Genomic DNA, 27,527 nt, shown 5'->3' with positions numbered 1-27,527 from the left:
CTACGTGTATGACAAGCAGAAGAGGGTAAGCTTCAAGAAGACAGGACACGCTCCAAAGACGCATCTATTGGAGCTTATACACACTGATGTGTGGGGACCGACACAGGTATTATTTCTTGGTGGCTCACATTATTTTGTTTCCTTTATTGATGATGCTAGTAGAAAACTGTGGGTCTATTTATTAAATCATAAATCTGATGTATTTGATGTATTTAAGAAGTGAAAAGTTATGGTAGAAAACGAGACAGGTAAAACAGTAAAATGTCTCAGATCTGATAATGGAGGAGAGTACTATGATAAGAGATTTGAGGAGTATTGTGCAGCAAATGGAATCAAATATCAGAAAATGATTCCAGAGACATCACAGTAGAATGGTGTGGCTGAGCGCATTAACAGGACTATCCTTGAGCGCACCAAGAGCATAAGGTTATATGCAGGGTTGCCTAAAACTTTTTGGGCAGATGCTGTGAATACTGTTATATATCTCATCAATAAAAGTCCCTCAGCACCATTAGATGGTGGACTACCAGAAGAAGTGTGGACTGAGAAAGAAGTGAACCTTGCACATCTCAGAGTGTTCGGTTGCACTTCATATGTTCACATTGATGCAGAGCACAGAAACAAGCTGGATGCGAATTCCAAGAGATGCACGTTTATAGGCTATGGGCAATATGATTTTGGTTACAGGTTTTGAGATACAGAAAATAGAAAAATTATCAGAAGGACGTATTCTTCAATGAAAAAGTGATGTATAAGGATAGTGTGCAGAAAAATAAGGCCGAAGAGAAAGAATTCGTAGAGATGGAAGAGTTACCGAACACGGGTGTTACAGTGCCACAGGATGATCATGTACAGGAGCATTATGAGGCAAAGCCGCATACACTGGTTGTGAGGAGGTCTACTCAGGAGAGGAGACCCACGGTCCGATACTCACCCTCCTTATATTATCTACTGCTGATAGATAATGGTAAGCCAGAGTGTTTTGAAGAGGTGTTACAGTCAGATACACGGGTTAAGTGGGAGCAGGCCATGGATGAGGAGATGGACTCTCTTGAGTCCAATTGTACATGGGAGCTAGTCACTCTACCTAAGGGTCAGAAAACTCTTCATAATAAGTGGGTTTACAGACTGAAGGAGGAGCATGATGGTTTGAAATGGCTAAAGTGGTTGTGAAAGGGTTTCAACAAAAGGCGGGTATCAATTTCATTGAAATATTTTCACCTGTGGTGAAAATGTCTACGATTCGTATGGTCTTGAGTATAGTGTCTATAGAGAACTTACATCTAGAGCAGCTAGATGTTAAGACAACCTTTCTTCATAGGGACCTTGAAGAAGAGATATATATGCATCAGCCGATAGGATATGTGACACCAGGAAAGGAGAATAAAGTGTGCAGACTGAAGAAAAGCTTATATAGCCTGAAGCAGGCCCCGAGGCAGTGGTATAAGAAATTTGACAGTTTCATGTCAGGAAACGGTTTTAGGAGATGTCATGTAGACCACTGTTGTTACTTGAAGAAGTTTGATACATCTTACATCATCCTTCTTCTGTACGTTGATGATATGCTTGTGGCCGCTTCAAGCATAAAGGACATCTTAGATCTTAAAAGACAACTGTCTAGAGAATTTGCCATGAAGGATTTCGGAGCTGCAAAATAAATTTTAGGCATGAGGATAAAGCATGATAGGAAAAATAAGAAATTAATTTTGTCACAGGCAGAGTACATAGCCAAGGTACTTGATCGATTCAATATAGGAGGTGCTAAGCCGGTTAGCACACCATTAGCCAACCACTTCAAGTTATCTAAGGAGTAAGGTGTAAAGACGCAGGAGGAACGAGATTATATGACTAAAGTCCCATACGCGTCAGCTATTGGGAGTCTCATGTATGCTATGGTGAGCACGAGACCAGACATTACTCAAGCAGTGAGAGTTGTTAGCAGGTTCATGAACAACCCAGGAAAGGAACATTGAGAAGCTGTGAAGTAGATCCTTAGATACTTGGTAGCTACTAAGGATGTAAGGCTATGCTATGATGGATCAAAAATCAAGCTACAAAGCTACGTGGATTCAGATTTGGCAGGAGACATCGACAGCAGAAGAAGCACTACAGGTTATGTCTTTACTCTAGGTAGTACTGCAGTCAATTGGGTCTCTCAGTTATAAAAGATAGTATCTATCAGTACGACAGAAGCAGAATATGTTGCAGCTACAGAAGCATGTAAGGAGATGGTGTGGATGCAAGGTTTCATGGAAGAGTTGGGTAAGAAGTAAGCAGATTGCAAGTTATACAGTGACAATCAGAGTGCAATACACTTGGCTAAGAATTCAGCCTTTCATTCAAGAACCAAGTATATTGCCATTAGATATTACTTCATATGTTCGTTACTGGAAGATGGATCGATTACTCTAGAGAAGATTCATACAAGTGAGAATCCTGCGGATATGTTGACCAAGGCAGTCACACGGGACAAGCTGAAGCTCTGTTCAGCTTTGATTGGTCTTCAGGCTTAAAGACAAGGAGGTGTTGCACTCCAGATGTAGATGACAAAGGTTTATAGCGATGTGTCTCCAAGTGAGAAATTGTTGAGATGTGGAGCCACATCTGGGGGCCGCATGACCGGTCGTGGGCCCTGCTCGACTGGTCGTGGCCCCCTGCTCGACCAGTCGTGGACTGGCTCGACTCAAAGTCCAGTGAGCATCAGTTTTTGGGTTCGAGGTGCTCAACTGGTTGTGGCCCTTGCTCGATCGATCATGGGGTCTACTCGACCGGTCGTGGTTACATAGATTCGTTTCCGGATTTCATGCGAATTGCGAAAATTTGAGTCGGTCTTTCGCAAGGTGCGAAAGGGAGTTGCCTAAACTATAAATAGGGGTACCTAGGGATTTTCTAGGTATGATGAGAAATAATTTAAGGTGTTGGCAAAGGGTTTTCTATGTATTTCCAAGGGAGGTTAGTATATTACCTTGTAATCTTCATTTTTCTTCATAGTGGAAGTTTGCATCCATAGTTTTTTACCCTAGTTTAGGGTTTTTTCATGTATATCTTGTCTTGTGATTTGTTTGGATTTCTTTGATCTGTTTTTAGCTTATATTTCTTCTCGTTTATCGTTTGTGGGTGAGACCGGAGATTGGATCTCGGTTCACTGCATTGTTGGCGTGCTGTGCAACACCACCTTGATATATGCTTTGTATCCAAGAGGGGCCCATAGTGGCGGGGCCTCTCCATTATCACCAATGTCTCTTTCTCTCTCTCTTTATGATCGATGGCCCACCTATGATGTGTGTATTTTATCCATGCCCTCTAACAAGTGGGCCACCTTGATCTTGATTGGGGCCTACATGACCGGACGGTTACCTAGGCTCGGATGAAAGGGAAAAATAAATATCATCTTGATTCAAATCTGGTGGCCCACTACGTGGGACCACCATGATGTAGGTGTGTCATCCTGCACTGTCCAGCTTGCTAGACGGTGGGCTGGATGCTGGAGGCAAAAAAAAATAAAGGATATATATATATATATATATATAATATAATAATAAATAATTATATAATAAATATATATGTTATATATATGGTGGGCCCCACGTGGGACCCACCTGGTGTGAGAGGTGGATTGGCTGGGTGCCTCAAACCAGCTATGTAGCTGCTGTTTGAGCCAGGGCCCCACCTTGACACGTGTTACATCAACCACGTCCACCTATCAGCGGACCACACCATGATGGTGTGTTATGATCCCAACCGTCCATCCTTTTGTGAGCGGTGGGTCCCCACCATGACGTGGGCTTCATCCACGCTGTGTATCTCTTACAGCAGCAGCACCTGCTGCTAATGACGTAGTGGATGGGTGGGGTCCACCTCCTATGGTATATGCGATATCCAAGCCATCCAGACAGTGGGACCCATCGGTTGACTGATGTCAGCAGGTTCTGCGGGTCCCACGCGATGTATTTGTTCCATCCACACCATCCAAACCATCTAGACGGTGTTGGACCTAATGGACGGTGCTATGTGGGCTACACCATGATGTATCTGTTGGCCACGCCGTCCATCTATGTTCTGGATGGGTAGGGCCACTTGATGACGTGTTGTATATTCACACGTCCATCCGTTTTTCCCCGCCAGCGGGTGGGACCCACCTTGACGTATTTATTCCATCCACACCATCCAAACGGTGTTGGACGGTGCTGGACAATGGCTGGATGGTGTTGATTTACATAGATAATGTTTGGATGGTGTGGAATTATATGGGAAATGTTTGGATGGTGCGGATTTACATGGGCAATGTTTGGACTGTGTTGATCATCATTAGTGGGCCATGTGCCCCATGGACTGATAGTGACAGTGATACACATGTTACACCTACAACTATTGAAATGATTTTTGGTGTGGTCCAAGCCCACTTGAGGCCCATTGGTGCGACCCGTCATGATGTATTTTTGGCCAATGTACGGGGCCCACCTATTTGTATTGTTAAGCCCATGTCACGTAGCCTATTTGATGTATTTTAGGCCTAGATACGTGGCTCATTTGGTGTATATGAGGCCCAAGCAGTGCGGCCCACTTGTTATATATGAGGCCCACGTATGAGACCATGGTGATGCATTTACGGCCATTTGATGAGGTCCATTGCGATAGGTTGGAGACCCATGGGACGAGGCCCATTGTGATGTATCCAAGGCCCATGGGCTAGACCCAGTATGATGTATTCAAGGCCCATAGGCGAGGCCCATTGTGATGTATTCGAGGTCCATGGGCATGGCCCGTTGTGATATATTTGAGGCCCCTGTATGAAGCCCAATGCGATGCATGTGAGGCCCATGAGTGGGGCCCAATGTGATGTATATGTGGCCGTTACGTTGTGTATGAATCCCTTATGTAGGCCACTCCTTGGGTGCAATGTTGGTTAGATGTCCACATTGATGGACAATGATGGTTAGATGTCCTCATTATGACTTTTCCTTAGGCCTTGTTAGGCCCATTCACATCATTCTCTAAGTGGGTTGACCCTAATTATTGGGCCCCATTTGCATGATCCATCCATCCTCATTGGGCTATCCCAAGATGTTGGGCTCCCATTGGTTGTTAGTGGGATTACTTCTTTGATTTTGAAGCCTATTTAGGACTCATTTAGGCCCCCTAGGGTATCTAGCAGGCCATGCAATAGTATGGTGAAGGAACCCTTTCTGGATCCCTAAGATTGTGGGTAGGCCGCTTAGGCCCAACCTTGATATAAGGGGGGATACATGATCATCATAACATGCTTAGTTTAGCCCCACGATCTATGCCCATACACATCATATGTATGCTTGATATGAGGAATGATTGATCATAGCACATGCCATTGGGCAGATTATTATGGTACTCCTTGATATGGGGAGTTACCCACATGAGCGCGCGATATGCGCAAGATTATTGCATGACTGGATAGTGTGATTCATGCATTTCATATTGTATGACATGATTACTGTACGCCTTAGCGACATCAGGGCCGTAGCCTCCACAGGCGTATTGTGGTTGGCAGGATTAGACACCGAAAATCTTGTTCTACATGAGGTGCTATAGATGTCCATGGGTAAAATTTTTTAAACCCTTATGGTACCAAGAGGTTGCTCCAACGTCTAGACCGAGTAGATACATAAGCGCCGAGTGCCGATCTCCAGAAGGCCGTGCTTTCCATTATGTCGTGGTCGGTTGAAAGGGAGTGCGGCCTTACCCACCCTAGAGGAGGGGGGCCAAACTAGGCTGAGTTTGACCAGCTTGAGGAATGGGTCCGCTATCGACGAGCCGCATCCGATATTGGTAGGCGGATAGTGAGATCTCTTCCACTCACCTTGTTGCACGCAATGGGGCGGCAATTTGGTTTGGAGTGCACTAGACCCTTGTGATATTCTAGAGTTGAGCTATATTGATATGTGGACTCAGATGAGGATTTGTATGCTTGAGTTGCATCTCGCATCGCATGGCCTTGGTATGGCCGACATCATTCATGCCTTGCATCGCATAGCCTTGGTACGACCAATTCATCATATATTTCGCATTACTCTGATATTGCATAATTGTATTAATACATTGCGTACACACTTTCACCACCCTCTAAGCTTTTCATAAGCTTATGCATGACCGTTGCATGCAGGTGACGTTGGATTGCAGTTGCGCTGAGGCAGGAGCGCATAGTAGATCATCTTGAAGCTTTTGTTTATCATCATTGTATTTCCCTTTATGCGCACTGTACTTATAAGTTTTTTTTATCATAGTGGAAGTGTGATGGAGTTTTTGGTTGTTGTTTGTTGGTTATGCCTTTGGTTATGCTCATTACGAATCAAACTGATGTTGAAAATCTTCCTTATAGGATCCCAGGATTGGAACCTGGTAAATGGGTGCTAGGAGCCGAGAATGGGATACTACGGAGGCTGTCGACGCTAGATTTGGCGATCGAAAATTTTGTGAGCCTGGTTTCCGAGTTTGTGGTGTGACAGATTTACTTATGAGATTATCCCCATTCACTTTTATTGGCATGATTTTCAACTAGGATCTTGTCAGGTTAATCCCGTCCTAGTACGATGCAAGATTCTTTCCGGACATTTCTATTCTGAGGTCGAGGTTGGTAGACAACTTGGTCGAGATGGTCAGGTCAGTTAATGAACCTTATTACCGAATTTTGAGCTTGGTCGATTTAGCTCAGCAAGCAGGTCCTTCATCGAAGCTCAGCTCGGCTTCTCTAGCGGTAGACACATCAGTGGCTTGAGGAGGTTGCTCGAGGTTGCTCTCTTGGTTCTTTGTCACATGTCTCATATGGTTGGTCAGTTCAATTTTTCCTATAACAACTCACATTCATAGAATATAAACATTCTAAGGGGCTGTTTGATTTTTAATTTCCCTGGTAAATACACGGAATTACCTGATTATTACTCACTACACCTATTTGAAAGTCGCTAGGATTTATGTTTCGAAAATCGGTCCATACAAACTTTGTTATTACTGATTTAAATATGTGGGCCCCACCATGATATATATGAGTTATCCATACCATCCATCTTTTAAAAAAATACATTTTAAGGCATGACCCCAAAAACGAGGAAAATCAAAAGCTCAAGTGGACCACACCTTAGGAAACAATGATCATTAAAACGTCAATGATTGAAAATTGTTTTCTCCCTAGGGCCCACAGTGATGTTTATGTGTCATCCAACCTGTTAATAAGGTGACACAGTCATGGATAAAGTGGAAACAAAAATATCAGTTTGATCCAAAACTTACGGGGTCCTCAAGAAGCTTTCAATGGTAGGAGTTCAATTCCCATGGTTTCCAGTGGTGTGGTCCACTTGAGCTTTTGATCTGCCTCTTTTTTTGGCTCATGCCCTAAAGTGAGTTGGCTAAAGGGATGGACGGTGTGGATAATACACAAACATCAAGGTGGGCCCTACAATTTAACTTTTTTCTCCTCGGGTGACGTGAGGAGTGCTATAAATGAAAGGTGGCGGTCAAATCACCTTGGAAATCCAATCGGAAATATAGAGGTAAATAATTATTACCCATTTACCTTGAATTGCCTCTATAATTAGAAAATCAAACAGGCCCTAAAACAAAACAAATAAGCATTAATTAAAGAAACATAAAATATTCATGTCCCAACTATTTTAATTATCACCAAATTGATGTCATAATACATCCAATCACCACAATAATGTAAGCTCATTCTTAATGTTTATTACAACAGATTCAGAATGAAAAAAAGAAATTAGAAATGAATCCAAATATAAACTAAGCCTCTTCAAGCAGCTCATGGAGATCTTGTTCATGAAACTTAAAATTCTAAAAGAGTAAGTTGCGAAGGTTGAAGGTTAGTGAGTAATCTCAACATAAGTTTTGAAAAGTAACAGTGAATAATTCAAAAACATAAATAACTCTTTATAGAAAATTAGAAAAGTAAGAACATTAATAAACAAGGTTTTCTAATGTCAATTCATTAGTAAATATATATGAATGAATGAAAATATATTGACGAATACCATCACTAATATGCTAATGGAAACTTTTTATGTGTTAAGCTCAGTTATTCAAATGTGACTTGGTGAGAGATCCTTTTGTACATTAATTTATTAAATTAATACCCTATACCCTACCAAATGTGACGGTAGAAATTTTTTTCAGTTATGACATGCTTATGTGATGAAGAAGGAGACAATAGACAAAAATTTCCACTTTTTTCTTTTTTATTTTTTATTTTATTACACGCGCACCTACACACACGCACGCTGTGGTGGGATTTCACCACCTATGGGTATCGAGGGTATCGAACCCAAGACCTCGTGTTGAAACTCCTCGGAGTGAGGTAAGGACACGAACCCACGAGAAGTCCCACTTAAGCTCACAGGACTCTCACATCTTTTCCCCTTTTGACGTAGCCATTGGTGTAAGCAAGCTGTGAGGGAATTGTGCTGAAAGGGATACGTGGGTCCATCGCGATGTCTACACCAGCAGCTGTTAGGATGTCACCAAAAAACAATGCAAATCTAAGGCTCGTTTCGCATGGTGGATTTTCTCTCCTTGCGTGTAGTTCAAAGTGGGTGAACCCGCAGAATCTCTTTACATTTTTTCTCTCCCTAATCTTTCTGCATTCGTTGCACGTGCCATATACCTTAATTGACGAGAAGTAACGTGTCTGAAAACGTAGTTTCCTTTTAACAACGACTTAGGTAAACAAACGGAACCCTTTTTCCCGTCCTCCGGTTTTCTTTTGAGCGGCATCCGCTAAATTTTTACAAGATCGTCGGCGTTACGATCACTAAAAGAGACGAACTAAAAGGCACCTTGCCTCGCTAGAAAGTTCATAGGTTTTCTTCCTTTCATGATCTCCGCATTTGGTAAAGCGCCGCAAAGACGACAGTAATTTCGATACGGAAGCGGATTGGCTGGTGTACCATACACCACCAATATAGCTGATGGGGGTACGTGTCGTGCGAAGAGAGGGCTGACGCTCCTCCATCTCCGAGTTGTACGAACGGTTCAAAGAAAATCAAAGTTACATTGGCCCACAAACATGTATTTATCATATCTACACCATTCATCCATTGAACGAGATTATTTTAGATCTCTCCCAAATACGAGTAATTTACATAGCTCAAGTGGACCACACTATAAAAAACCGTGGGGACAATGATTCTCACCATCAAAACATCCGTAGGGCCACCATAACGTTTACTTTCCATCAATTCTAGTGGTAAAGTCCCACGGATGCAGACGAAGAGAAAAAACAAATATCTTATTGATCCAAAATTTATGTGACCCCAAGAGAGTTTCAATGGTAGGCAAATCCCCTGCTACTTTTTTCAGTGTGGTCTGCTTAATTTTTTGATTTGCTCAAACAATAAGACGAGCTTACCAAGTAAACGAATGGTTTAGATATAACTCATAATGGGACCCACGACCCACATAACTCAGTGACATCAACACACCAGCCACATTGGTAGCATGTGGTGCGCTAGCCAATCCACTTCCTTTCGGTACTCCGAATTGGCTGGTGTAACGCACACCAGCCAAGTTTTGTGGATCCCATCATGAAGTATGTATTATATGCAAAATGTCTATCCATTTGGTGAGCTCATCTTAAGGCTTGAGTTGAAAAAAAAAAAAAAAAGATCTAAAGATCAAGTGGACTACTGTACAAAAAATAGTGGAGGATTGAATGTCTACCATTGAAACCCTTTCGGGGGTCATAAAAGTTTCGAGGCAATATAAAATTTGTTTTTCCTCTTTATTCATATATTTTTGACATTATTAACGAATTGGATGGAAAATAAACATCATGCGAGTACTACGAATTTAGAATCATTATCCTCATTGTTAGTTTTGGTGTGGTTCATCTAAACTTTGGATGTTATTCATTTTTGCAAAATGCTCTGAAATGATTTTGAAAAATGACTGATTGGTGTGGATATAATAAAAACATTATTACGGGGCATGTAACTTTGATCTTATTTGAATTGTTTTTTTACAAGTCGAGCTCGAGGAGCGTCCACGCTGGCCGGTACGACGCGTATCTACACCAGCCAATCCGCTTCCCTGGCAGCATGTGATGCTTCATGCTCACCAAATTAAAAATTGTACAGTCAAATTTATATGTGTCTATCTCAAACTAAGCTGTTAAAATTGTCTCACACGCTTTAGGATGGTCATTAAATAAGAATTATACTAGAATAACCAAATATTCCGCTAACATGGAAAATAGTCAACATGTACGAATAAACGTCATTTTCAGTCAATCACTTGTGATTTTTATAATCTATCTCCTGAGGTGGCAGCTTTGGAAGGAGGCGGATGGCTTGTGTACCACACACCAGCGATACGGCCGGTGCGGGTAAGTGTCATGCAAACGGCACTGCTCCCTGCTGATGCTTCTCGATCTCGGAAGCCGATTGGCTGGTGGACCACGCAGCAGCTATATAGCTGCTGTAGGCACGTATGGTGCGAAGACGAGCACTGACACTCCTTGAGCTCCGAGTCATACGAACGGTTCAAAGGAGATCAAAGTTACATGGCCCGGCAGTGATGTATTCGTTATATCTACACATTTCATTTATTTTTAAAAATCATTTTAGAGCATTATCCAATATATATATCAAGATCATTCAAACCACACCACAAATAGTAGTGGAGATAATGATTTTCACGGTTAAACAATTCGTAGGGCCCACCATAACGTTTAGTTTCCATTCAATCTATTAATAAGGTCACAAAGACCTGAATGAAGAGGAAAATCAAATTTCATATTGATCCAAAGCTTCAATGACCCCAAAAAGGGTTTCAATGGTAAACGTTCAATCTCCCACTACTTTTGTAAGACTTGTGCCCTAGTCTGTATCGTTCCGTATGCTTCCGCGATCTTACCGCTCGAATTCCGGCAACCTTCGCACCGTATCCGACGATTGCGCGCGATCCTAAACCAGGTCCCGCATACCGAAGTCGGCTCGAACCGAAACTTGTATCATAGCGACCGCGCCGTCGCCGCGGTTCCAACGCCGCGACTTGCGCACCGACCCGATACCCAGGCTAGAAGATGTCGATCTGCGTTCATTCCGAAGAAATGTCGCGCGTTGCGAATCTCGAGGGAATCTCTACAATAAGTCAAACCATAAATACATCCCTTATCCAAGTACAACCATCCTACTTCTCCTTTTCTCATAAGTCAAACCTCTCTCTCCCTCACCATCCCTCTTTTACCCATTTTTCAAACCAACCCATACTTCATTAATTACACCCATCACACCTCACCCATCCATATCACTCCCATTATCTCTCTCTCTCTCTCATTTCTCAAATCTCCCAAGCAACTCAAGCCTCACACGTCCAAGCCTCTCCAACTCTTCCCAAAAGCCAATGTGGCCCACCCTCTCATCTCTCATCCACACCATCAATCTTCCATCAACCTCCATCAAAAGGCAAGCTAAGGAGCATTGGAGTCCAAGGGAATAAGAAGAAGGAAGATAAGGTGGGTGATCTATCGTTGCTTTCAATTTTAAGGGTCACTTGTTGTGGGACCCACTTGATGTATGTGTTGTATCAATGGAGGGCCCATAGTGGCGGGGTCCTTCCTCTCTATCACCGTATCTCTCTCTCTCTCTCTCTCTCTCTCTCTCTCTTTCCCCTCCCTAGAATGAAGTGGGTCCTACCAAATCATGTTAAATCTACTCCATTCATCAATGGTGAGGCCCACCACATTTTAGGCAAAATTCACCATCCGGTGGGAATATTATACTTATATTATACTAATATATAAATATATATATAGTTGGTGGGCCACGTCCATGTGGGACCCACCACAATGCATGTGTTTATCCATACCGTCCAGTGTCACTGGACGCTGGACGTGCGACGCTAACATGGAGTGTGTATACTGACATGGGTTATGCTTTTGGTTATGCTTATTATAATTGAACTGATGATTTGAAATCCTCCTTCTAGCATCCCAGGATCGGAACCTGGTATATAGGTACCGGGAGCCAAGAATGGGGTACTACGGAGGCTGTCGACGCCAGATTCGGTGATCGAAAATTTTGTGAGCTCGATTTCTGAGTTTGGGGCGTGACAACTTTTTTGTAATGTGTTCCACTTGATAGTTAGATCTGTCTTGTTTTTGGTCTCAAGACTTAAGACAAGCTCGCCAAATGGATGGACAGTTTGAATATAACACACACCTCATGATTAGACTCACAGAACTTGCTGGCGCCAATACAACAACTATATAGCTAGTGTGAGGTACACCAGCCAATCCACTTCCCTCAATCTCCTAGTTGTACCAACAGTTTAAAGAGGAATTAGATTGGCTGGTGTACCACTGTAACACCCTGTACTTTTCAGTACTCGGGTGTTACCTTGAAGATCTAAATTAATTATACGTGTGTGGGATCACGTGTGACCCACCTTATACATTATCATCCAAATGTCCTCAATTTATCAATCTAGGCCATTTAGTACAATCTTCATTTATGTGTCGAGTCATCTAACCGTTGATTCTCGAAGACAAGCAATTATTTCATCTCAAAATTAACATTCATCCTTAGAAACTCACTATGTTGCTAGAATCACGATGGTGATGAAAGTCTAAATCCTGCCTTATTAGAAAGATGGAACCATAAGTTATCAATCTGAGCTCTTAGATCACTAGACCCACCATTGGCTAGACCCAAAGTGTCCAACTTAAAGGCCCACACCTGATCATCACACTTAGACCATCGGGCCACTAACCGTACCCCTAAATCTTCATATAGACGAACCTTATGATCTCTAAGATTGTTGGAAGTAATTTTTATCCACAGATGAAACCATTCATATATTATTTCAGGATAGACCACTATGTCATCTTGTACCTCTATTTTAGGATATCAATTACCTTGATAGACCAATCGCTCGATGGACAAATCAAACCGTTCGTTGCAAACATCGAACCCTAGATCATCAAATTCGTCATTCATAGGACACGTCACTCAATGTTGAAATCCAAGACATAACCAAATAATCCAACCACCTGATTAGGATAATGACCGTTAAGTTCTTCTAAAATTAACTAAGATCCCTGTGAATCATTAATGATCAGATGCAGAATAGATCTGACCATCAGATCTTTATAAATCATAAAACAACCAGGCATTTGGAGAGTACGGCCCGCTTGAGTATTAGATCTGTAAAACCCCAGTTAATGACCCCAGCTAGAAACCTCCCCCCCTCCCAAAAATTTAAAAAAAAAAAAAAAACAGATGAAAGGTGTAGATTCAGTGTAAGCATCATGATTTGCCTTACCTCGAAGTGTGAGTGCACGAAGCTGTGCACCCGCTCTCCAATGCAGTCAGACGAGCGCTGAACCGCGCTCGTCCGAAAATGGAAATTTCCCCCCCTGCAACCGTTTGAAACGGTTTGGTTTTTTTCTCTACCTGTTTGATCAAGATGGGGCCCACCATCTCATCCCAGTGGGAGGATCCAAACCGCCCATCTGATAGAGCGTCCACGGCTGACCAAAACCGTGGTTGGTCCACCCAATGAGGGAGATCTGTGCGATCTCAGCCCTCCCTGTTATTAGATCTGGACCGTCCGATGCAAGCGGTTTGGGGCTCCCTCATGGTGAAGAGGAAACCACGGCTGGTTTCAGTTTTACCAGCCGTACTCGAGGCGGTTTCAAACAGAATGAATCCTGACCGTTTGAGTTCAATCCAACGGTTTAGGAAGGGCCAAAGACATCATAAGAGGGGCTGGGACTGAGCGCAGACCCATCCCACCGCCTGCTCCTACAGCAGCCCTAGAAAAGAGCCGTTTTCTCCGTCCTCCAAACTCATCGAGTAAACACCCTCAAACCTTCAGTTTCTTGCATCCGTAAGCTCCAACGTATCCTTAGGAACTGTCCCATGCCGTCAGAATGAAGAGAGGAGTAGTTGTTGGGAAGAAGCCATTGGCGATGGTGCCTTCTTCTCCGCCGTTCTACCGCACCCAGCGACTCGAATCGAGTCGAGTCTAGACCGAGTCTGGCCGGACTTGGCGCCCATTGTTGGATGTTTCCAACGGGAGAGAAAATACGAGAAGAAGAAGGAGCTTTGGCGTAGCCGTGTGCACGTTCTCCTCTCCAGCGACGTCAATCACGAATGAGTCCAGACAGATCCGGATGGGTCTTGACTCGTTCGGTTGGGCTCAGCACCGTCCTTCTCTTCTTCATCCAAGATGGTGACCCGAACGACCAGGAGGCCCTGATCCTTGTGCCATGGTGCATCCTTTTTCTACCGGATGAACAGCCCAAATCTCGCTCACGTTTGCACATCGTCGCATGTTGGGAGGGAGAGATTCACGGCGCCAGACTTACTCAGTTTGGCAGCAATCAGGGCCAAGATCGGCCACCGTTGGGGCCGGAGTTTAGGCCAAAGACGGCCACAAAAGCTGGGTTGGAGCCTGGGTTGAATGCAGCGCAGGGCCATGACGAGTCAGGTCCAAGCTCCACTTCAAAAACCAGCTCAAAGTAGGCTGGAATCAGATCTGGGCCAGAACGGCCAGCTCTTTGGGCCGGACTCGAGTTCAATCTATGGGGCGAGTTCGAGTTGGGTCCCAGCACCTAGATCAGGCCTTGATATGGGCCATGGGGAGCCACTAATGTGGACCACGTTCTGGGCTGAAATCAGCCCTGGAGCTGGGCCGAAATCAGCCCTAGAACCGGGCTGAAATCAGCCCAAGTCTAGGCCAAAAATTGGGCCAAAGTAATGGTGGGCCTGGTACAGCCCAATTCACCCTAGGGAAGAAAGGAAAAAGAAAAGAGAAAGAAAGAAGAAGAGTGGGTGTCAACTCGGTTTGGGACCGAGTTAGACCACTGGTCCATTGGCTGGTTGAGTCCAGCAACTCTACTGGATGAGGGGTCTTGAGTAAGGAGTAAAGAAGAAGAAAAGGAGAAGAAGAAAAAAAAAAGAGAAGGAGAGAGAGAGTTGGTGGTGGTTGTTATGGAGACGAGTCAACAAGGTAAGTCTCGTCCTTCCCAAACTAGAAGCATCGAGTTACGATTATCATCCTTGTGCTATTATCATAATAATTTTCAATATAAATATGATTAGCCATTAGTAGGTTATTTGTACTCAAATTAGTTAGGATAAACAGAATTATAATCATCAAATAGTAGTAGTTTAATCATATTGTCCTTAATAGTATGTCATAGTAATTATTGTCATCATAATTATTATAATTACTATGGTAGCTACTATTAATTATAATACTAGTGTTAACTATTATTTTCTAATTATTAAATTAACATTGTTACCATTTCTATCATTATTAGGATTTGCAAATATCAAGAATGCATAGCCATCAATAAATTATCTATTTTAATGATAGTTACTATATACGAGAAATTGAAATAATATCATTATTAAATACTAATGTATCGTTGTATCATAAATAGCATATCACAATATTAATTATCATCATGATGATTATTAAATAATATTAACTATAACACTAACGTTAATAAATATTATTGAATTAACACTAAAATCAATTGCACACCAACTAGGGATCAAACCCTAATTATCTAGCCTAGACCTAAACTCTAGGATAAAATCCTAGACCCAAGTAGTCTAAACTCTAGGTTAGGACCCAAACCCTACCGTAGGCTTCCGCGGTCTTTCCGGTAGAATAACGGCGACCCGCGATCTTTTATCGGCAGTTGCGCTCGACCCCGATTCGTATTTTGTATTTCAAGGTCGGCTCGACCCGAGACTTGTACCAGTGCGACCGCGCCGTCGCCACGGTTCCGACGCCGCGACTCATGCACTGACCCGATACCCAGGCTAAAAGATGTCGGCCTGTGTTCAATTCGAGAAAACACCGCGCGTTGCGAACTTCGAGAGAATCTCTACCAAATGTCAAATCAATCCCATCAATCAATCAAAGTACACAACTCATCAAATCAAGTACCCTATCCCATCCCCAAGTACACAACACCATCCCCAAAGTCAACTTTTCCATCTCATCTCTTACACACCCCCATCACTCATCCCATCACTCTCTCTCTCTCTCTTCCATTCTCTCTCTCTCTCATTTTCCTCCCAAGCAACTCACGTCCACCTCCATGAGAGAATGCCATGTGTGGCCCACCTTCATACCTCTCATCTCTACCATCAAAGCCTCATCTCAACCGATGGATAACGTTCTTTGGAGCTATAGAACGCGTTGATGGAAGAAGGAAAAAGAGATCTCGAGGTGGGTGATTTTCTTTGTGTAGATCTTGACCTTTGGATCATAGTGGGTGCTCTATTAGGCCTAGATTCTTTTTCAATATTTTGGTGTGATGATGTGGCTGTGTGGCCCACTCGAATGAACCCCATCTTGATGAATGTTTTATTCAAACCATCCAAGCCATGTGGGCCCTACCCCCTGGATGATGGGAAAACGTATTTATCAGATTGATTCAAATCAAGTGGACCACGTCCGTATGGGACCCACCAGCCATGGTCCCCACTCGTGGGACCCACCTTGATGATACATATACCCAGGCCGTCCGTCCAGCGTCCAGGGACGCTGGACGTTGTTTCACCGTGAAGACAGTGGCGTGCTAGTGGTATTTTTTATTTTTTATTTTTTTAAATATATATATATATATATATATATATATTAAGGTTTGGGATGTGCCACTCTTACAGGCCCCACCTTGGTGTATGATTTTAATCCAAGCCATCCATTCCTTTCCCTATCTCATTTTAGGCGTTGAGCCGAAAAATGAAGATAATCTGCTTATCAGACGGGCCATACCAGTGGAAACAGTAATTTTTACCGTTTAAATTCACTTTAATTTTTTCTACATGCATAAATATATTGGATATTGGACTCTTTTGACTTGTGTTGAGCTATGAAATCTAATGGGTGGAGTGGATCCACCTAATGTGGGCCCCACCTGTGAAAAACCACGGGAATTTGGTTTTCAAAAAAAAAAAAAACAACAAAACAAATCCCTGTCAGAGCGCCACAGGCGCTGTCTGCACCCAACGACGGACGGACGGGCGGGCTGGGGCTCACGGCCCCAGCTGTGGGCCCCACCGTGATGTGTTTCAAAAATCTACCCCATGCATTTGATGGGTCCCCATGGAATAGCTGTCCACCCCAAAAATCAGCCACATATGGGACTCATGCGGGCCACACCATCTAAAATCGTGTGGAAACATGCCTAAACATATAAAATCATTTGGTGGGGTCTACCTGAGAGTTGGATGTGATTAAAACTTGGTTTGGACCCCTAATTTTATGGGACACATATAATGGACGGAGTAGATCTTATTAATGAGGGTCCCACTTAGGATAAAAGAAAAAAAAAATAATGACAATAAGTATGCATGTATATGCATTGACGTCCAGAGGAGTCTGGACGTCCAACGTGAAATTGGGAGGGCCCCCCTTGGCCTCAATTGTGGACAATACTATGATGTATAATCTACATCTATGCCGTTCATTTAATAGGTCCCCTTTTTCGATGCGTTGATTCCAAAAATCAGTAATAAAAAGTTTTAGGATGGCCCACACCATCACCTTTCATGCAGTGGTGTGCCAATCCACATGGAATCAACTGCTGGGGTCCACATGCAGCTTGGATCCACCTGAAACTCGGTTTGGACCCTTAAATTGGTGGGACACACACAATGAATGGGTTGGATTTGTAAACTACATCACGGTGGACCCCAGGACCACATGACCATACCAAAAGTTTGGTGGACAAATAAATATTACAGTGGGCCAAAGGCCCACGTGACCTTATAAACTGGTTATATGGTAAGTAAACATTGCAGTGGGCCCCTGGCCCATACGACTTTATCAATAGATTGGATGCAAGTAAACATTTCAGTGGGTCCCATGATCGTGTGACCCTATCATCAGGTTGGGAGAAAAATACATGTTGTAGTGGGCCCCATGTCTGTATGACCTTATCAACAGGTTTGAATGGAAATAAACATTATGGTGGGCCCCATGTATATATGACCTTATCAACAGGTTGGATGCAAATAAATATTGCAGTGGGCCCTAGGCCCATGTGACCCTATGACCAGTTTGGATAAAATAAAAATAAACATCATGTTGGCCCTAGTTTGGATGGACAGTATGTTGGGCCCTAGGTTGGTGGAAAGTAAACATTTTGGTGGGTCTTACCTAAGACCCATTTATGTATGTGTTGTGTCCACAATTGTGGACCTCCATCACGGAATATGTGACCTATCTATACCTTCCATCCCTATGGGACCCACCATAATGCACGTGTTTCATCCAATCGTCCAACCATTTTTGGAAAATGATTTTTTGGTTTGGGACGAAAATAAGACAGATGTATTTATCAAGTAGACCATAGTGCACGGTGAGGATTGAACGGCTATCTTTGAAATCTTTGAGATCTTATGATTAGATTGGATGAGAAATAAATGTTATGGCGGGCCTTGAAAATTTTAGTAGTGGAAATCATTATCACCATCTATATTTGAGTGTGGCTCATTTGATATACACGTGGCCATGTGGTGTGGCCCACTTACCATATTTAAGGCCCACCTTGTTATATATGAGGTCCCCGTGATGCGGCCCATTAGATGTATTTGGGGCTCATGGGTCGAGGCCCAATATGATGTATATAAGGCCCTTTTCAATGTGTGATTCCGCCATGATAAATGCATTGTATATCTGCACCATCTACCCGTCTTAATGGCGCAGGGCGGCTTGCTGCATGTGCTAGGCTTGCCTTCACTGTACAGGTCCACCATGCTATGTGTACTTCACCCACACCGTCCACTTGTGCGGCCCGCCTAGATGTTCGTATTTGGTATCCACCCCGTCCATAATGTTGGGATAGTGCTGGACAATGTTTGGTTGGTGCCAATTTACATGGATATGTTTGTACCAGTGCTGATCATCATACGTGGGCCATGGGTGTAGTGATACACATGTTATACCTACAACTATAGAAATGATTTTTGGTGCGGCCCATATAAAGAGGCCCACCTTGATGTATTAGTGCGGCCCATTGCGATGTATTTCTGGCCCGTATGTCGTGGCCTATTGTGATATGTTTTCGACCCATTTATTGAGGCCCGACTTGAATTGCATGAGGCCCATTGGTGCGGCCCAATGATGCGACCCACCGTGATGTGTAGGCCCACATGCTATATGTGTAAGGCCCACCTGTGACGACTGTTTGAGGCCTACTTGTTGGGTATTTGGGCCCACCTTATGGTTGAATCTATATGGACCACTCCTTGGGAGCAATGTTGGTTAAATGTCCACATTGCTGGGCAGTGATGGTTAGATGTCCACATTGTGACCCTTCCTTAGGCCTTATTAGGCCCATTCTCATCATTCTCTTAGTGGGTTAACCCAAATAAGTGGGCCCCATTTACCATGGACGGATGGCTCAATGCTACCAGATTTGATATAATCACGGCCGAGGGCTGATCTTTATATTATGGTTGATCAGATGTTCATCTGTGAACCCAGTCGTGTCTATGTGACCGGTCGTCGGTATTGATTATCGATGCTGATTGTCGGTGCCAATTATCGATTATCGGTGTCGATTTGTCGAGGCCGATTCTGAGTATCGAATTCGATTGCCATGGCCGATTGTCGAGACCTATATGATGTATATGTGACCCGTAGTTGAAGCCCATTGTGATATGTATTAGGCCCATGAGCAGGGTCCACCTGTCGTGTATATGTGGCCTTGAGTAAGACCCATTGTGTTGTATATTAGGCCCTTGTGTGAGGCCGTGGGCCCATTATATGTTTGACTCTATGTAGGCCATTCCTTGGGGGCAATGTTGGTTAAATGTCCACATGGTCGAGGTCGATTATCGATACTGGTTATGGATACCGGTTATGAGTATGTGACAGCATAGCATCATGATACATGCCCATACGCATCATCTGCATGTTTGTTATGAGAGGTGGTTGATCATTGCATATGTCATTGAGCATGTTGTCATGAGACTCCCTGATAGGTGGAGGTTATCTCACATGAGCACGCGGTATGTGCAGGACTGATACATGACTGGATTGTATGACTCATGCATCTCGCATTATGATTACTGTATGCCCTAGCGACATCAGGGCCATAGCCTCCACAGGCATATCGTGGATGGCCAAATAGGACACCGGAAATATTTGGTTCTAGCATACGGGCGCCATAGATGTCCCTGGGTGAAAATCCCTAAACCTCCGTGGCCAGGAGACGCCCCAACGTCGAGACCGAGTGGATACATGAGCGCCCGAGTGCCGAATACCAGGAGGCCGCGTCTCCCACTGTGTCGTGGTCGGTTGGGAGGGGGTGTGGCCTTACCCGCCCGAGGGTAGGGGGCAATACTAGGCTGAGTTTGACCAGCTCGTGAATGGGTCCGCTATCGACGTGCCGGATAGGTATTGGCAGACTATTGGCAAGGCGGATAGTGAGGTTTCTTATGCTCACTTGGACTGTGCGGCTGGGAGAGCGGCAGTGCCATTTGGAGTGTACTAAACCCCGGTGATGATCCCAGAGATGAACCGTACTGACATGTGGATTTAGTGAGCAGGAGTTGCATACTCATTCATGCATTCATTCATTCACTATCTACTCGGGTTGGTGGTATGCAACTAATTGTTACGTGTGCCTTCGCAATGGCCAGGATTTCGGTTGGGGCGCGCGACTAACCTGAGATCAGGAGTTTACCACATTGAGTCTGACTATCCAAATTTAGGTATGGGACTGGTTTGGATAGAAGTCCCTTGTGATGGACCCCATAGCCTGCGATACTACATATTACCATCCCGACTTCATACTCCAGTATGGTCATTCCATTCGCACCGCATATTGCATTACATCCGCGGCATACGACATCTTGGGTTACTGTGCTTCTGCATTTATATGATCTAGATATGGCTGACGTATTTGTGAACACATAAGGAATTATATACCCAATTGCATTTATATGGTTATATGGTCTAGGTACGACTGATGCTATTTGTGTTACTCATCAGAAATGTATATTGTATTGCATCCTCTACATTTGACATTTGACTCTTTATGACTCCTCGTTTGCGTAGCTGTTATATATTGTGTATATATTGATTTGGCTCATGGACTTGCTCGTATTTCCGCTTACTCTGTTATCGTATGATCTATGATCTTGTGAGTATTTCTGTTTACTCTGATAATTTCTGCTCTTGTCAGTATTTCTGCTTACTCAGATAATCTATGATCTTGTTAGTATCTTTGCTTATTCCGATATTGTACGATTTATGGATTACCAATACTTCCAGTTTGTATGATAATGGCATTGTATTGAATACTTGGCACTTACCTTGTGCACACACTTACACAACCCCCTAAGCTTTCTATAAGCTTATGCACGATAGATGCGTGCAGGTGTTATTAGGTTGCAGCAGCGTTGAGCTTGGAGCGTGCAGTTGTATTCTGGAGCTTTGATTTCGATATATGTATTTTCCCTTTCAGCATTGTACTCAAATGATTATATTAGTGGATATGTGATGATGTTGTTGCCTTTGTCAATTGGGTAATCTTGTGGTTATGCTTAATATAAGTTAAATGTACAAAAAAAAATCCTCCTTGTAGGATCCCAGGATCGGAATCTGGCGTATGGACGCTAGGACCCGAGAATGGGGTACTACGGAGGCTGTCGGCACCGGATTCGGTGATCGGGATTCCTGTGAATCCGATTTCTGGGTTTGGGGCGTGACAGAAGTTGGTATCAGAGCATAACTTGGGAATACCTGATGATAACATCACATATCTGCTGATAGACACCTACATTCTATGATTGCTGATGACTTAGAATGATTAGATCCCCGAGTTCTAATAACTTAGAGATTTTCTTATATAGTTCCCTACCTTTGAGATTATGAGGCTGCTTAGTATTCCCGTTTTAATCATCTCTGATCCGAGACCTGAGGTTCATTAAGGGTCACCATTCTATTGAGGAGATTTCTTGGGTGCACAAGACAGAGATTAGAGAACGCTATCTCCATCTGATATATTGATTATGCCTTGTATATGTTTATATCGATGCTTCCTCCTCCCTTACCTTGTCCTGTGTGATAGTAAATTTCGAGGACGAAATTTTTATAAGGTGGGTAGAGTTGTAAGACCCGTGTCCTAGCTCGTACCGTTCCGTAGGCTTCCGCGGTCTTTCCGGTAGAATAACGGCGACCCGCGATCTTTTATCGGCAGTTACGCGCGACCCCGATTCGTATTTTGTATTCCAAAGTCGGCTCGACCCGAGACTTGTACCAGTGCGACCGCGCCGTCGCCACGGTTCCGACGCCGCGACTCATGCACTGACCCGATACCCAGGCTAAAAGATGTCGGCCTGTGTTCAATTCGAGAAAACACCGCGCGTTGCGAACTTCGAGAGAATCTCTACCAAATGTCAAATCAATCCCATCAATCAATCAAAGTACACAACTCATCAAATCAAGTACCCTATCCCATCCCCAAGTACACAACACCATCCCCAAAGTCAACTTTTCCATCTCATCTCTTACACACCCCCATCACTCATCCCATCACTCTCTCTCTCTCTCTTCCATTCTCTCTCTCTCATTTTCCTCCCAAGCAACTCACGTCCACCTCCATGAGAGAATGCCATGTGTGGCCCACCTTCATACCTCTCATCTCTACCATCAAAGCCTCATCTCAACCGATGGATAACGTTCTTTGGAGCTATAGAACGCGTTGATGGAAGAAGGAAGAAGAAATCTCGAGGTGGGTGATTTTCTTTTGTGTAGATCTTGACCTTTGGATCATAGTGGGTGCTTCCTTCTCTCTCCCCCTTTCTCTTTCAATATTTTGGTGTGATGATGTGGCTGTGTGGCCCACTCGAATGAACCCCATCTTGATGAATGTTTTATTCAAACCATCCAAGCCATGTGGGCCCTACCCCCTGGATGATGGGAAAACGTATTTATCAGATTGATTCAAATCAAGTGGACCACGTCCGCATGGGACCCACCAGCCATGGTCCCCACTCGTGGGACCCACCTTGATGATACATATACCCAGGCCGTCCGTCCAGCGTCCAGGGACGCTGGACGTTGTTTCACCGTGAAGACAGTGGCGTGCTAGTGGTATTTTTTATTTTTTATTTTTTTTAAATATATATATATATATATATATATATATATATTAAGGTTTGGGATGTGCCACTCTTACAGGCCCCACCTTGGTGTATGATTTTAATCCAAGCCATCCATTCCTTTCCCTATCTCATTTTAGGCGTTGAGCCGAAAAATGAAGATAATCTGCTTATCAGACGGGCCATACCAGTGGAAACAGTAATTTTTACCGTTTAAATTCACTTTAATTTTTTCTACATGCATAAATATATTGGATATTGGACTCTTTTGACTTGTGTTGAGCTATGAAATCTAATGGGTGGAGTGGATCCACCTAATGTGGGCCCCACCTGTGAAAAACCACGGGAATTTGGTTTTCAAAAAAAAAAAAAAAAAACAAAACAAATCCCTGTCAGAGCGCCACAGGCGCTGTCTGCACCCAACGACGGACGGACGGGCGGGCTGGGGCTCACGGCCCCAGCTGTGGGCCCCACCGTGATGTGTTTCAAAAATCTACCCCATGCATTTGATGGGTCCCCATGGAATAGCTGTCCACCCCAAAAATCAGCCACATATGGGACTCATGCGGGCCACACCATCTAAAATCGTGTGGAAACATGCCTAAACATATAAAATCATTTGGTGGGGTCTACCTGAGAGTTGGATGTGATTAAAACTTGGTTTGGACCCCTAATTTTATGGGACACATATAATGGACGGAGTAGATCTTATTAATGAGGGTCCCACTTAGGATAAAAGAAAAAAAAAATTTAATGACAATAAGTATGCATGTATATGCATTGACGTCCAGAGGAGTCTGGACGTCCAACGTGAAATTGGGAGGGCCCCCCTTGGCCTCAATTGTGGACAATACTATGATGTATAATCTACATCTATGCCGTTCATTTAATAGGTCCCCTTTTTCGATGCGTTGATTCCAAAAATCAGTAATAAAAAGTTTTAGGATGGCCCACACCATCACCTTTCATGCAGTGGTGTGCCAATCCACATGGAATCAACTGCTGGGGTCCACATGCAGCTTGGATCCACCTGAAACTCGGTTTGGACCCTTAAATTGGTGGGACACACACAATGAATGGGTTGGATTTGTAAACTACATCACGGTGGACCCCAGGACCACATGACCATACCAAAAGTTTGGTGGACAAATAAATATTACAGTGGGCCATAGGCCCATGTGACCTTATAAACTGGTTATATGGTAAGTAAACATTGCGGTGGGCCTGGCCCATACGACTCTATCAATAGATTGGATGCAAGTAAACATTTCGGTGGGTCCCATGATCGTGTGACCCTATCATCAGAGGTTGGGAGAAAAATACATGTTGTAGTGGGCCCCATGTCGTATGACCTTATCAGCAGTTTGAATGGAAATAAACATTATGGTGGGCCTCATGTATATATGACCTTATCAACGGGTTGGATGCAAATAAATATTGCGGTGGGCCCTAGGCCCATGTGACCTATGACCAGAGTTTGGATAAAATAAAAATAAACATCATGTTGGCCCTAGTTTGGATGGACAGTATGTTGGGCCCTAGGTTGGTGGAAAGTAAACATTTTGGTGGGTCTTACCTAAGACCCATTTATGTATGTGTTGTGTCCACAATTGTGGACCTCCATCACAGAATATGTGACCTATCTATACCTTCCATCCCTATGGGACCCACCATAATGCACGTGTTTCATCCAATCGTCCAACCATTTTTGGAAAATGATTTTTTTGGTTTGGGACGAAAATAAGACAGATGTATTTATCAAGTAGACCATAGTGCACGGTGAGGATTGAACGGCTATCTTTGAAATCTTTGAGATCTTATGATTAGATTGGATGAGAAAAAAATGTTATGGCGGGCCTTGAAAATTTTAGTAGTGGAAATCATTATCACCATCTATATTTGAGTGTGGCTCATTTGATATACACGTGGCCATGTGGTGTGGCCCACTTACCATATTTAAGGCCCACCTTGTTATATATGAGGTCCCGTGATGCGGCCCATTAGATGTATTTGGGGCTCATGGGTCGAGGCCCAATATGATGTATATAAGGCCCTTTTCAATGTGTGATTCCGCCATGATAAATGCATTGTATATCTGCACCATCTACCCGTCTTAATGGCGCAGGGCGGCTTGCTGCATGTGCTAGGCTTGCCTTCACTGTACAGGTCCACCATGCTATGTGTACTTCACCCACACCGTCCACTTGTGCGGCCCGCCTAGATGTTCGTATTTGGTATCCACCCCGTCCATAATGTTGGGATAGTGCTGGACAATGTTTGGTTGGTGCCAATTTACATGGATATGTTTGTACCAGTGCTGATCATCATACGTGGGCCATGGGTGTAGTGATACACATGTTATACCTACAACTATAGAAATGATTTTTGGTGCGGCCCATATAAAGAGGCCCACCTTGATGTATTAGTGCGGCCCATTGCGATGTATTTCTGGCCCGTATGTCGTGGCCTATTGTGATATGTTTCCGACCCATTTATTGAGGCCCGACTTGAATTGCATGAGGCCCATTGGTGCGGCCCAATGATGCGACCCACCGTGATGTGTAGGCCCACATGCTGTATGTGTAAGGCCCACCTGTGACGACTGTTTGAGGCCCACTTGTTGGGTATTTGGGCCCACCTTATGGTTGAATCTATATGGACCACTCCTTGGGAGCAATGTTGGTTAAATGTCCACATTGCTGGGCAGTGATGGTTAGATGTCCACATTGTGACCCTTCCTTAGGCCTTATTAGGCCCATTCTCATCATTCTCTTAGTGGGTTAACCCAAATAAGTGGGCCCCATTTACCATGGACGGATGGCTCAATGCTACCAGATTTGATATAATCACGGTCGAGGGCTGATCTTTATATTATGGTTGATCAGATGTTCATCTGTGAACCCAGTCGTGTCTATGTGACCGGTCGTCGGTATTGATTATCGATGCTGATTGTCGGTGCCAATTATCGATTATCGGTGTCGATTTGTCGAGGCCGATTCTGAGTATCGAATTCGATTGCCATGGCCGATTGTCGAGACCTATATGATGTATATGTGACCCGTAGTTGAAGCCCATTGTGATATGTATTAGGCCCATGAGCAGGGTCCACCTGTTGTGTATATGTGGCCTTGAGTAAGACCCATTGTGTTGTATATTAGGCCCTTGTGTGAGGCCGTGAGCCCATTATATGTTTGACTCTATTTAGGCCATTCCTTGGGGGCAATGTTGGTTAAATTTCCACATGGTCGAGGTCGATTATCGATGTTGGTTGTGGATACTGATTATGAGTATGTGACGACATAGCATCATGATACATGCCCATACGCATCATCTGCATGTTTGTTATGAGAGGTGGTTGATCATTGCATATGTCATTGAGCATGTTGTCATGAGACTCCCCGATAGGTGGAGGTTATCTCACATGAGCACGCGGTATGTGCGGGACTGATGCATGATGGATTGTATGACTCATGCATCTCGCATTATGATTCTTGTATGCCCTAGCGACATTCGGGCCATAGCCTCCACGGGCATATCGTGGATGGCCAAATAGGACAGGAAATATTTGGTTCTAGCATACGGGCGCCATAGATGTCCCCGGGTGAAAATCCCTAAACCTCCGTGGCCGGGAGCGCCCCAACGTCGAGGCCGAGTGGATACATGAGCGCCCGAGTGCCGAATACCGGAGGCCGCGTCTCCCACCGTGTCGTGGTCGGTTGGGAGGGGGTGTGGCCTTACCCGCCCGAGGGTAGGGGCAATACTAGGCTGAGTTTGACCAGCTCGTGAATGGGTCCGCTATCGACGTGCTGGATAGGTATTGGCGGACTATTGGCAAGGCGGATAGTGAGGTTTCTTATGCTCACTTGGGTTGCGGGTGGGAGAGCGGCGGTGCCATTTGGAGTGTACTAAACCCGGTGATGATCCCCAGAGATGAACCGTACTGACATGTGGATTTAGTGAGCGGGAGTTGCATACTCATTCATGCATTCATTCATTCACTATCTACTCGGGTTGATGGTATGCAACTAATTATTACGTGTGCCTTCGCAATGGCCGAGGATTTCGGTTGGGGCGCGCGACTAACTTTGAGATCGGGAGTTTACCACATTGAGTCGACTATCCAAATTTAGGTATGGGACTGGTTTGGATAGAAGTCCCTTGTGATGGACCCCATAGCTGCGATATTGCGTACTATCATCCCGACTTCACACTCCAGTATGGTCATTCCATTCGCACCGCATATTGCATTACATCCGCGGCATACGACATCTTGGGTTACTGTGCTTCTGCATTTATATGATCTAGATATGGCTGACGTATTTGTGAACACATAAGGAATTATATACCCAATTGCATTTATATGGTTATATGGTCTAGGTATGACTGATGCTATTTATGTTACTCATCAGA

This window comes from Magnolia sinica, chromosome 1, assembly GCF_029962835.1.
Source record: "Magnolia sinica isolate HGM2019 chromosome 1, MsV1, whole genome shotgun sequence".
In the NCBI taxonomy this organism is placed as follows: Eukaryota; Viridiplantae; Streptophyta; class Magnoliopsida; order Magnoliales; family Magnoliaceae; genus Magnolia; species Magnolia sinica.
The sequence above is the reverse complement of the archived record's forward strand: the minus strand, read 5'-3'. Positions refer to the sequence as shown.